Here is a 12,419-nt window from a genome sequence, read left to right as displayed (position 1 = left end):
AGGAAAAGTCTAACTTACTTGTGTATCGCTAAATCAATATTATTCCTTGTTGAAAATGGTGCGTTACTTGCTCCAAGATATTTTTTACGTTATTTTTTTTTTTTTTTTTTTTTTACATTTGTCATGAATTTTACTTTTGCACAACAAATCATTTTATTCTCAAATACTCTACTATCCGCATTATTCCTTTACGTGCCCCGAAAAATCGTGTTTGCAAAGTCTAAAGTCTTTATTTGTCGTTATATTAATATTACGCGTTTTTGAAAGGGGAGTGTCTCATGCTCCAGGATATTTATTCATCTTATTTTCATATTTTACCTTCGTCATAACTTTCATTTTTACACACCAAAAAATTTTATTCTCAAATACACAACTATCCGCATTATTCTTTGACGTGTTGCAAAAAGCGTGTTTGAATTGTTTGCAAAACGCTGTAAGTACCGAGGGACTTCATGGATGCAGAGCACAACTCGAGATAATTTATTCCGGTTTCCTCTAACTGTTTAAAAATGCAACATTGCAGCTACAGGGAGCTCGTATTGTAGTACATTCGCCAACAATGCTAGTTCACAAGAAATCCCTTATGTATGAATGAATTTTAATTCACATTATATATTCATCTCTCTCTCTCTCTCTCTCTCTCTCTCTCTCTCTCTCTCTCTCTCTCTGACATACACATGCATGATCACACTCTTCACTTTCATGCATAAATTATGTGGCCACTTCTTTATTGCCGAATAAAATTTTAACAGTGAGACCAAATTCAGGATGCTATTATTATTATTATTATTATTATTATTATTATTATTATTATTATTATTATTATTTCCTGAATACTTTTTTAACAATGACAGTAAGTTCTTGATGCTTTTTTTTTTTTTTTTTTTTTTTTTTTTGCTCTATCACAGTCCTCCAATTCGTCTGGGTGGTATTTATAGTGTGGGGTTCCGGGTTGCACCCTGCCTCCTTAGGAGTCCATCACTTTTCTTACTATGTGCGCCGTTTCTAGGATCACACTCTTCTGCATGAGTCCTGGAGCTACTTCAGCATCTAGTTTTTCTAGATTCCTTTTCAGGGATCTTGGGATCGTGCCTAGTACTCCTATGATTATGGGTACGATTTCCACTGGCATATCCCATATCCTTCTTATTTCTATTTTCAGATCTTGATACTTATCCATTTTTTTTTCCCTCCCCGCTCTTTCTCTCACTCTGGTGTCCCATGGTATTGCGACATCAATGAGTGATACTTTCTTCTTGACTTTGTCAATCAACGTCACGTCTGGTCTATTTGCACGTATCACCCTATCCGTTCTGATACCATAGTCCCAGAGGATCTTTGCCTGATCGTTTTCTATCACTCCCTCAGGTTGGTGCTCGTACCACTTATTACTGCAAGGTAGCTGATGTTTCTTGCACAGGCTCCAGTGGAGGGCTTTTGCCACTGAATCTTGCCTCTTTTTGTACTGGTTCTGTGCAAGTGCCGGGCATTCGCTTGCTATGTGGTTTATGGTTTCATTTTTCGTATTGCACTTCCTACATATGGGAGAGATGTTATTTCCGTCTATCGTTCTTTGAACATATCTGGTTCTTAGGGCCTGATCTTGTGCCGCTGTTATCATTCCTTCAGTTTCCTTCTTTAGCTCTCCCCTCTGTAGCCATTGCCATGTGTCATCGCTGGCTAGTTCTTTAGTCTGTCTCATGTATTGTCCGTGCATTGGCTTGTTGTGCCAGTCCTCTGTTCTGTCTGTCTTTCTCCTGTCTCTGTGTATTTCTGGGTCTTCGTCTACTTTTATTAGTCCTTCTTCCCATGCACTCTTTAGCCACTCGTCTTCACTGGTTTTCAGATATTGCCCCAGTGCTCTGTTCTCGATGTTGACGCAGTCCTCTATACTTAGTAGTCCTCTCCCTCCTTCCTTTCGTGTTATGTATAGTCTGTCCGTATTTGCTCTTGGGTGTAGTGCTTTGTGTATTGTCATATGTTTCTTGGTTTTTTGATCTATGCTGCGGAGTTCTGCCTTCGTCCATTCCACTATTCCTGCGCTGTATCTGATTACTGGCACTGCCCATGTGTTTATGGCTTTTATCATATTTCCGGCGTTGAGTTTTGACTTGAGTATCGCCTTGAGTCTCTGCATATATTCTTTCCTGATCGTGTCCTTCATCTCTTGGTGTTTTATATCCCCTCCTTCCATTATTCCCAGGTATTTGTATCCTGTCTCATTTATGTATTTGATGTTGCTCCCATCTGGTAGCTTTATCCCTTCAGTTCTCGTTACTTTGCCTTTTTGTATGTTGACTAAGGCGCATTTTTCTATTCCAAACTCCATCCTGATGTCCCCAGATACAATCCTTACAGTCTGGATTAGGGTATCTATTTCATTGATGCTCTTACCATACAGCTTGATGTCGTCCATGAAATATCAGATGGTTGATTCTGTTGCCTCTTTTTTTGAGTTGGTACCTGGCATCCTTCTTCTGTAGTACTTTTGTCATGGGAATCATGGCTACTACGAAGAGTAGTGGGGACAGTGAGTCGCCCTGGAAGATCCCTCTCCTAATATTAACCTCTGCTAGTCTTATTCCAGAGCTTGTAAGTATTGTATTCCAGTTGCGCATTGTATTTTTAAGGAAGCTGATGGTGTTTTCCTTTGCCCCATATATTTTCAGGCATTCTATTAGCCATGTGTGTGGCATCATGTCGAAGGCTTTCTTATAGTCTATCCATGCCATGCTTAGGTTGGTTTTCCTTCTTCTACTGTTCTTCATTACCATTTTGTCTATCAGGAGCTGGTCTTTTGTGCCCCTACACTTCCTTCTGCAGCCTTTCTGTTGGTGGGGGATGGTGTTTGTCTCCTCTAGGTAATTGTATAACCTTTCACTGATGATACCTGTTAGTAACTTCCCCATTATTAGTAGGCAGGTGATAGGCCTGTAGTTAATGGCTATATTTCCCTTACTCTTTTGTCTTTTTGTACTAAGGATGTTCTTCCTGTGGTCATCCATTTGGGTGCATGGTGATTTGGGATACAATGCTGGAGTTGTTCTGCTATTCGTGGGTGTAGGGCCTTGAAGTTTTTGAGCCAGTATCCATGGACTTCATCGGGACCTGGGGCTTTCCAGTTTGGCATTTTCTTTAGTTGGTGTATGACTGTGTCTGTCGTGATCTCTGTGAATCTTTGTTTTATTCTCCCTGTTTCTTCTTCCTTGACTTCCTGGAGCCATGTTGCATGTTTGTTGTGTGGTACCGGATTGCTCCATATGTTTTCCCAGAGTCTCTTACTTGGTTCGGCTTCAGGAATTTCTTGGTGGTTGTCTTCCCCTCTTAGTTGGCTGTATAGTCTTTTCTGGTTGGTTCCGAATAGTTTGTTCTGTTGATATCCTTTATTCCTGTTCATGTACCGTTGGATCTTATTTGTTTTGGCCTTAAGCCTCTGTTTTACATCTTCTATTGTGTTGTTTAGTCCCCTCTCTTGTAGTTTGTATTTCTCGTTGAGTTCCTCCCTTGTTTTCTTGCTTCTTAGCCTTTTTTCTGCCATCTCTTTCAGTTTACTCAAGTCAGATCTCATCACCATGATTTGCTTTTCCAGGCCCCTTTTCCAAGGAGGTTGCTGTTTTGGTTTCTGTTGGATTGGTTGTGCTGGTGGTGTTGGTGTTCGAATCCCCATCAGTTCTGCTACTAATCTTGCTCCTGCATATGCCAAGTTATTTGTTTCTGTGATACTGGTGGTGTGTATTATGCCCATTATTTCATTGACCTCACTTGTTTTCTGCCTCACTTATTATTATTATTATTATTATTATTATTATTATTATTATTATTATTATTATTATTATTATTATTATTATTATTATTATTATTATTATTATTATCTGAAATGATCCCGCATTTAGTCCTGTAACTACTGCATATATGAGGGGGCATAGATAGATATACAAGCATAAACATGCACACTTTCATACATGAAAAACTGTGTAATATGGAAAATACATAAATCGCATGAATAACCGTTCTTATCGTTCTTAGAAGTGCATTTCTTCGGAGCCAGCACTTAAGAAGGTACCCAATTTAGGAAAAGGCACCAAAATTTCACCTTTCCTTATAGGTTAGAGATACGAGATTTTCACGTGACAGCAATTTTCAAGCGGTTATCCAAGTGTAAAAAATTCTAAGAAGAAAAAAGATAAAACTGCTAAGAGACATGAACTGGGATTAAGCATGTACTGGATGCTATAAGGGGAACCGCAGCAAACAAATCGGAGTCATTTTTCTTCATAAGTTTACAAGGAAAACCTAAACAGAGAAGGAAACGGTGCTCTGAGCGGCCCCCTTCTCCACGCCCCCAAACAAAAAGATAAAACAAGAGTTGTTGATTAACTAGGAAATATGAGTAGTGCCTTGTTACAACTCCATCGTCAACTTTACAAAGGCAGCAGTTTTTATGTTATCTTTGTCATGCAGTAGTTTCTGATATCAAAGTTGACATTGAAAACCGTAATTCTGTTAAGTTTAGATCTCAGAATAGTACAAGAAAAACTTATACGATTTTATAGAGGTACATATTTGTAAAAGGAAGATTTTCGGAGTAGTGTAAAAAACAAGATTTTACCATCTATTATATCAAAATTCTTTCTCCCAGTAGAAAGTATATATAGTTGCAAGGGTAAGCATATTAAAATAAGAGACTGACAAGATAATTTAGAAAGTTTATGGGAACAAAGACATAAATTTTCGACTAAAAAATTGGAAGGTGAATAGGATGAAGTTGATGGGAGAATAGGCTACTGAGATAAGAGGAAGAAATAACTACAGAAATTAACAGTGATTAGAAATTTCATATTGTAAATTGAAAACTGACAGAAGGCTCTGTAAAGCATTTGAAACAAAATATTAGGTTAAAAAGTTGCAAAAAATTACCCGTGAATTACAAGAAACTCTGAGACAGAGTATAAAATTTATAAGCTCGGTTATATACATTATCTTTACTATCATGTTTTTAATTTTTATAATTCCCCGCCTCTTCCTGCACTCCCTGGAAAAAAAAAAAGTCTGTCGACTAGGAAAAAGTTAAATCATCAACGCTAAATTAATATAAGTCTTCTTCTTAGCTAAGCCCATTTGAGGTTGCGTTGTCCATCATATTTTCTTCCAGTGAAGAAAGATATTCGCAGTTATTCTGGGATGTCGGATGACCAGAAGTGAATAACACATGAGAAGAGAGGGAAGCCCATCTTCTGCTCATACATATGATTAAGAGAATCTTTCTGGGATTTAGGATGTAGTGATGAGATTATTAACGGGAGGCAGCCATTGTAGAAGTGAAATCAATTGCTAAGTTATATTAGAGAAAGCAGATCACCTTCTTATATGAGACAATGTGGGAAAAATCACCCTCTTGGTTTTCGGCTCTTTTTATGACATATTACTGCTTGTATCAGACAGCTATGGTCTACTGGAAATTACCAATTAATATTTGATGTTTTAAATGACAGAGCATCAGGCCCCAGACGGGGCTTCAAAAGATAACGCCTTAGATAAGAACGAATTGAAAATGTGGCGTAGTGAATGGTAATATTCTTCCGTAAAATCCTATTTGAAAATAAGTAGATTCAGTCTACCTATACGCTGACGAAGGAAGTCAGTCAGATTTGCCTAGTTTTGTGGGGGTTTTTTGTTAATGACTTCAAGAAATTTCTGTTAATTCAGTAATTCCATCAATCTGTCTCTTCATAAATGATTACATATTTTCAAACTCTTTGTTATCTTTCGGGGGTTCATATCAATTCCTAGTATAATTTTTTTTTTTTTTCACTATTCAGCAAACTCTAAAATTGTGAAATTTTAAAAACTCTTCGGAGCATCGCCTCAGCTACATTCATTTTTTAACAGTAATAAGATAAGGTTTACGTCCGGAACAATGAAAATCATTATCCTTTGATAATTATATCAGGTACAGAAACACCTTCATTAAAAAAAACACATTCATAATCACTCTCCTCTCCCTAAGAATCTTTTTATTCTCAAATGAAGATTGACAGGGCCTTTCAGGAAAGCCAAACAATATGGAGGTAAAAACAAAATTGTCGCAACAGGCAGAATTGGTGATTTTTGGATGTTACAGTCCACACTCTTCCCTTTATTAAAAAAAAAAAAAAAAAAAAACTTTAGCTCTGTAAATTTCCTTTCTCTCTGTTTCAGATTATATTTGTTCCACTACGTCAATGACGTATTAACTAATCTATGGATAATCACACCACTGGATCTAACAATGGAACTCTGGCGATTATTTGAATGGCACCCCATGTCGAGTAGGCCGTAGGCCGCTGATTGCTGCATCTGGCCACTTACAGTCGCCAAAATACTTATATACAAAGAATTTTTGACGCATCTTAAGAAATTAGATTCAGTTACCGAAGGACATATTCCTCATTCAGCTGAACGAATTTAGTAACATTAATTTGCATAAACAAATTGGTCCTAATGTTGATGTTCAGACTGAGAATTAACTCACCAATCATAATCGGATCAAAGAAATGACCTTCCTTATTTCTCTAGCAGTGACAACGGCTCTCCCAACCGACAGCCCTTCCGATTTTTCAGGCAGAAAAGGTTCCGAGCGAAAATTCACCGGCCGCATCGACAGTCGTTATCATTCTTATCAAAAACGTCGACGAACAACAAATGACACAGACAATATAAGTTCTCTTCGTGAAACGGAATGGAATTCCATTCAATTAGCGATAAAGGAAAGTCTCAATATTTCATCCGTTTTATGGAAAACGGGCATTGAAGGGAGACTCTCATTTCACGAAAAGTAATATAAGAAGTCACCCTCACAGGAAGATGGCCGAAAACCTCTTTCATAGAATAAAAGCAATTCGGTTAATGTCGTGCAAAGGGGAGCGGAAAATGAAAAGAAAGAAAATGCGGAGACCATTTTCGTGGAATATAAACAGAATGACAAAACAGTCTAAGAAAAATGCTTGAAAAGAATAACAGAGGCTTTTCACACCAAAGCACAATGCATTCAAGGAAAATGCTTTAAAAAGGCGAAAAATACAAACAACTAGAAGAAACATTTAGAGTAAAGGTAATATGACAAAATAATATTGTGAAAAGATGGTGTGAAGAGAAAACGTATTGAAAGTCTCTTATCAGCTAAAATTATTCGCCAAGAAAATTTTTTTAATGAAAATTTTAAAAATAAACATTTAAACCAAGTTGTAACCCAACGCAAAATTGAATTGGCAATCGAGAATGAAAACTGAAAAAACATCTACCATAGAACGCAAGTAGTTTAACAAGAGAGAGAGAGAGAGAGAGAGAGAGAGAGAGAGAGAGAGAGAGAGAGAGAGAAGGAAAACAAAAGCGCAACACCATAGTTTCATTAGATCCACCCCTTGATTATAAGGCACCTGACAAAGTCATCCTTGTAAAGCCCCAAGAGCATCCTCATAACCGAGCCTTCCTTTCACCCCTTACTCCTACCCCTACCTCTACCCCTACCAGGACATCTAACAATCCCCCTCTCACCCCACCCCCCCTCGTCCCCCCTTTACACCACTCATCACGGCAGATCCACAACCCATCCAGAGGCTGGCGGTGCTTCCCTAGAGCCCGAAGATCCTAGGTAATCACATCTAGGATGGTGGGGGTCCTTGTCGCCCTCCCCCCCTCCTCTTTGGTATGGGGTGGGGGAAGGAGGGGGATCTATGCACCTGATGAGCCACTGATTAAGAGTTTGATGGCATTAAAGGGGATTGGATCTTCCCTTTTCCCCCGTCCATGATGAAACAAAGGAGAATCGAAGTGTAGGTCTTTCTGATCTCTTTCATGATCCTTGGAGAGAGAATTTAAGATTATTAAGCTTGTCTCCTATTCATCTCTCTCTCTCTCTCTCTCTCTCTCTCTCTCTCTCTCTCTCTCTCTCACGTTTTTTTTATTTAACGAAGCAAACTCTTCTAAATATACATGTGCTCGAGTATTACACACGTATTGGGTACCTAATTTCTGGAAATTTTAAGAGATATATCTATAATAACGTTATTCACCCCGTTAAGAACCTAAAGAAAAATTTTACCTTTATAAAAAGGATTGTGTGTTTAATGTTATATTGTTCAGAATTTCTTATCATTTAAGGATTAAACTATCATTCGAAAAACGGGGTTTTACGTAGAGCGAGTAAAACATCCCTGAAAAATATATGAATAATTTTTTTAAAAAAGGACTAAATCTCTTCTGATGTATCTATGGGGAAGAGTTTAGATTATAAATGCCTGAAAAAAATAGTCGTGGATTAATTTCACGCACGGATTCCCTTCAACCACAAGTCGACGCATACCCCTTCATTACAGTGTTCGAGGGGGAGGGAGTGTATTAAGAAATTAATTTTCGTGCCTCCAAATGAGCAGTCATTTTACCAGGGCGCACCTTTCATACGAAAGCCAAGTTTGCACACTGTCGGCAGGCTAACTTTTGGCTCCCCTGAGTCCCGACGACTTTGCAGATATAACGAGTTTTGAAGCATCGACTTTTATGAAAGTTTGACATGATATGAATTTGGGTCCACACTGGTTAGTTCAGTTTCCCTTCGCCTCTCCCTTATCCCTCCGTCGGCTTCCGGGATTTTGCAGGTGAAAAGGAATTGCCGAAGATTTTTCTACAGCCTGAAATACCCCTGAACGCTTTCCACTGATATGATGAGGGTCATGCAATTTTATAGTACATACATAGTCATGAATTGCTTTTAATTATTAAGGATGCTCGTACATCCAAACTCTGGTTTGCAGTAGTGATAAATTATTTACAGATAACGAAAAAAGTGGTATTTAAAAATGTAATGTTACCTTGCTAATTCAAGAGTTAACGTCAATATTGCTATATTCTGTTACGATATCTGTTAGCAGCGAATATCCTCATTCCTCTATACCGATATTTTTCTCAAAATCAAATGTCAGTTTAAAGAATACAGTAATTATATTTCGCTTATTTTGATCAAATTTGATGTGTAGGTAGCTAGGGGATTGGTGATTACATTCCCATATGCTTTGATCATTAACTGTTCTCAAGGTCACATGCTGATTTAACGGTCAACGAACCATTTTTCTAATGCCTTGATGAAACTTGATTGGAAAGTATTTTTGGAGTTAGTGATTAAATTCTCCACATATATCATATATTTCAACCTTTGATTATCTTTTCATGCCATTAGTGAATTTAAACACCAATCTTTTTTTTTACATGGATTTCATAAAATTATGAAGGTAGACAGATTGTGGTTGGTGATTATTTTCCCTCAGTACTTTTACAATTTGACTTCGTAACGTCACTGGTCAATTTAAACGGCAAATGTTATCAGAGATTTTCTAAGTCTGATATCAGAATTCATTACTTTGAACGTGAATAAGATCTTGTGAACGTCGGCAGCGAAAGCCAAAGACTTCTTTGTATCAACAAAATTAGGCATCGTTTGAAAATATGACAATTAAGAGTTGTCTGGTCTTTGGAGTCTTTAGAAGGGCCTGTGTGGGGGGGGGGTGTGTTCCAACTCCTTCAATTTACTGATACCCTTTTCCCTTGCTGTCTCCTCCACTCCGTGGTAACTTTCGTTTAGTATTTCGACTGGCAATATGTTTATCAAAATCTACAGCTTCAAAAAGTTTTTAATAATTCACCCGATGCAATGATTAGATTTAGATCAAATTTGAATCATGGAATATCAGCGTCGAATGGTAGTATCTTTTCATCAGAACAGATACAATGAAACATACATGATTTTATAAACGAATATATATGAATATATACATTTACATTTGTGTAATGTATCCTTTAATAACGTTTATATATATATATATATATATATATATATATATATATATATATATATATATATATATATATATATAATATATATATGCGTACATAATATAATAAAAATATATATCTAATATACATATTTGTATACACATATAACAGGTATATATATATATATATATATATATATATATATATATATATATATATATATATATATATATATATATATATATATATATATATATATATATATATATATATATATATATATATATATATATATATATATATAAAAGAATGTATGTATGTATGTATAAATATATATATATATTGTTCAAGATTTTAAGCCAGAACCAAGGAAAGTAAAGTCTCTTTTACCAGTTTCAGTCACCTTTGTCCATATGCAAGTTGCCCCTTTGAACTGAAAGCATCCATTCTCTAGAAAAGCTATCTCTTCTCCCATTGGTTGTTGGAATTCACCCCCCACCAGGGACTGGGTGTGGCTTACCAGGAGAAAATTTTAAAAGGAACGAGAACCAGCGGCTCACTCTCAGAAGAACCCTAGACCTAAGAGAGGTCAGACGCTCCTGCGATCTCGCCCTGCGGACACCACTTCACCCCTTTCTGCCCGCCACCCCCCCCCCCCACCCCACCGCCTCCTCTGGGTAAGTCCCAACAAGTATTTTTATGCATACATAGTGCACAGAAACATCAAGCAGAAGACGACGTCCAAGCCCTTGATTTCCAGGTACTGTGAGAGTAAATTCCAGTTCAGCCAGGGAATTGTTTTGCCTTTTGTCTATATTTCATTTCCATTTTTCCGAGGCGACTTCCCCCCTCCTTTGTTTAGTTTCTCATTCCCCCCGTCTGGTTCAATCCTGTGATTACTCCCCTTGTGATACTAGTGAACATCCCCCTAGTAAATTCAAGCGACGAGATAGTTCTTTCTGTGGAAATTCCCAGTCATTTTCATCCCCCCTGAGTGGCCTGTAAACTTTTGATTGAAAGAAAGTAGTGTGTAACGCTTGTCCTCGTGGGGCCCCCCTGCCTTATGCCAGTATCCCATCTCTTTGCAGACAACCACTGTGCCTGACTGTGGTAGAAATTGGAAACCCTTGGAGTAAGCTTGCATTTTCACTAACCCATTTGATCAAAATTCTGAACGCCGTGTCTGGTTGCCACTAGCCACGTGTTTCCGGTGGATCAACAATCAACCACTTCCTGGACCTCTGTAAATTAATGTAAATACAGTGCATTTAAAACTTAAGTCCAGCTTTTATGTAAATTCCTCCTTCCTCAGTAATATCGGCCTTCTGCCATAGTTTTTTTTTTTTCCTTTGTTGTGATCTCTCGTTCCTCCATTCAACGCCAATTTTTTCAGTATTAAACTACAATTTCTAGGAGTGAACAAGCAGTTCAGAAATATATATATATATATATATATATATATATATATATATATATATATATATATATGTGAATAATTATCACATCACCGTGATTCTATAGATCATTCGAGCTACAAATGTCCTCTAATATCTAATTTGCTATACCTCGGAATCTATATATTTTCATATATGTACCGAAGGGGAATTTTTAGTTGATAATAATTTCGTCCCCTCATGAGATCGAACCACCGTCCAGTGGACGGGAACGAAATCAGGAACGGCCAGTGACGTTATCCAGTCAGCCAACAGGGAGGCTATAAGTTTCATATCGATTCTGGCCTTACAAATTCACCGTCGACCTCGGTGTTTTCGTAATTAGAATCAATATGAAACCCCCTCTACTATGTTAGCCAATTAGAACGTTTTGACCCACATAGCCTTGTAATTAATAATTATTACATCACGGTGATGTGATAATTATTCATTACAAGGCTACGTGGGTCAATACGTTCTAATTGGCTAACATGGTAGAAGGGGTTTCATATTGATTCTAATTACGAAAACACCGAGGTCGACGGTGAATTTGTAAGGTCAGAATCGATATGAAACTTATAGCCTCCCTGTTGGCCGACTGGATAACGTCACTAGCCGTTCCTGATTTCATTCCTGTCCACTGGACGGTGGTTTGATCCCATGAGGGGACGAAATTATTGTCAACTAAAAAATTCCCCTTTGGTACATATATGAAAATATATCAATTCCGAGGTAGAGCGAATTAGATATTAAAGGACATTTGTAACTCGAACTATATATATATATTATATATATATATATATATATGTGTGTTGTGTGTGTGTGTGTGTGTGTGTGTGTGTGTTATATGCTGCTACTTTAATAATGCATATATCTTCTCTTTGACTGTATAAAATGTTAGAAAAGAGTTTTGCAACATTGTCAGATTCCTTATTTGGCTTAGAATTGTAGGATGTCTAAAAATGTATGTTCAGATTTTGCTAAACATAATTCAAAATTATATAACATAGAATGAAGAAAGAGAGAGATTAACTTTGTCCGTTCCAAGATAGAAGTTGTTTCCTTGATATGTCATCGGCTCAAGATTAAGAGACCCTGAAGTCTCTGCTTTGTTTTCCAAACTTGTCATCATGTTTGATTAAGAGATCTTGAGATCTCCATTGTGTTTTGGATACATGTCAA

The sequence above is a fragment of the Macrobrachium nipponense genome, chromosome 6 (genome assembly GCF_015104395.2).
Source record: "Macrobrachium nipponense isolate FS-2020 chromosome 6, ASM1510439v2, whole genome shotgun sequence".
Lineage (NCBI taxonomy): Eukaryota > Metazoa > Arthropoda > Malacostraca > Decapoda > Palaemonidae > Macrobrachium > Macrobrachium nipponense.
This window is presented reverse-complemented; position numbering follows the sequence as displayed.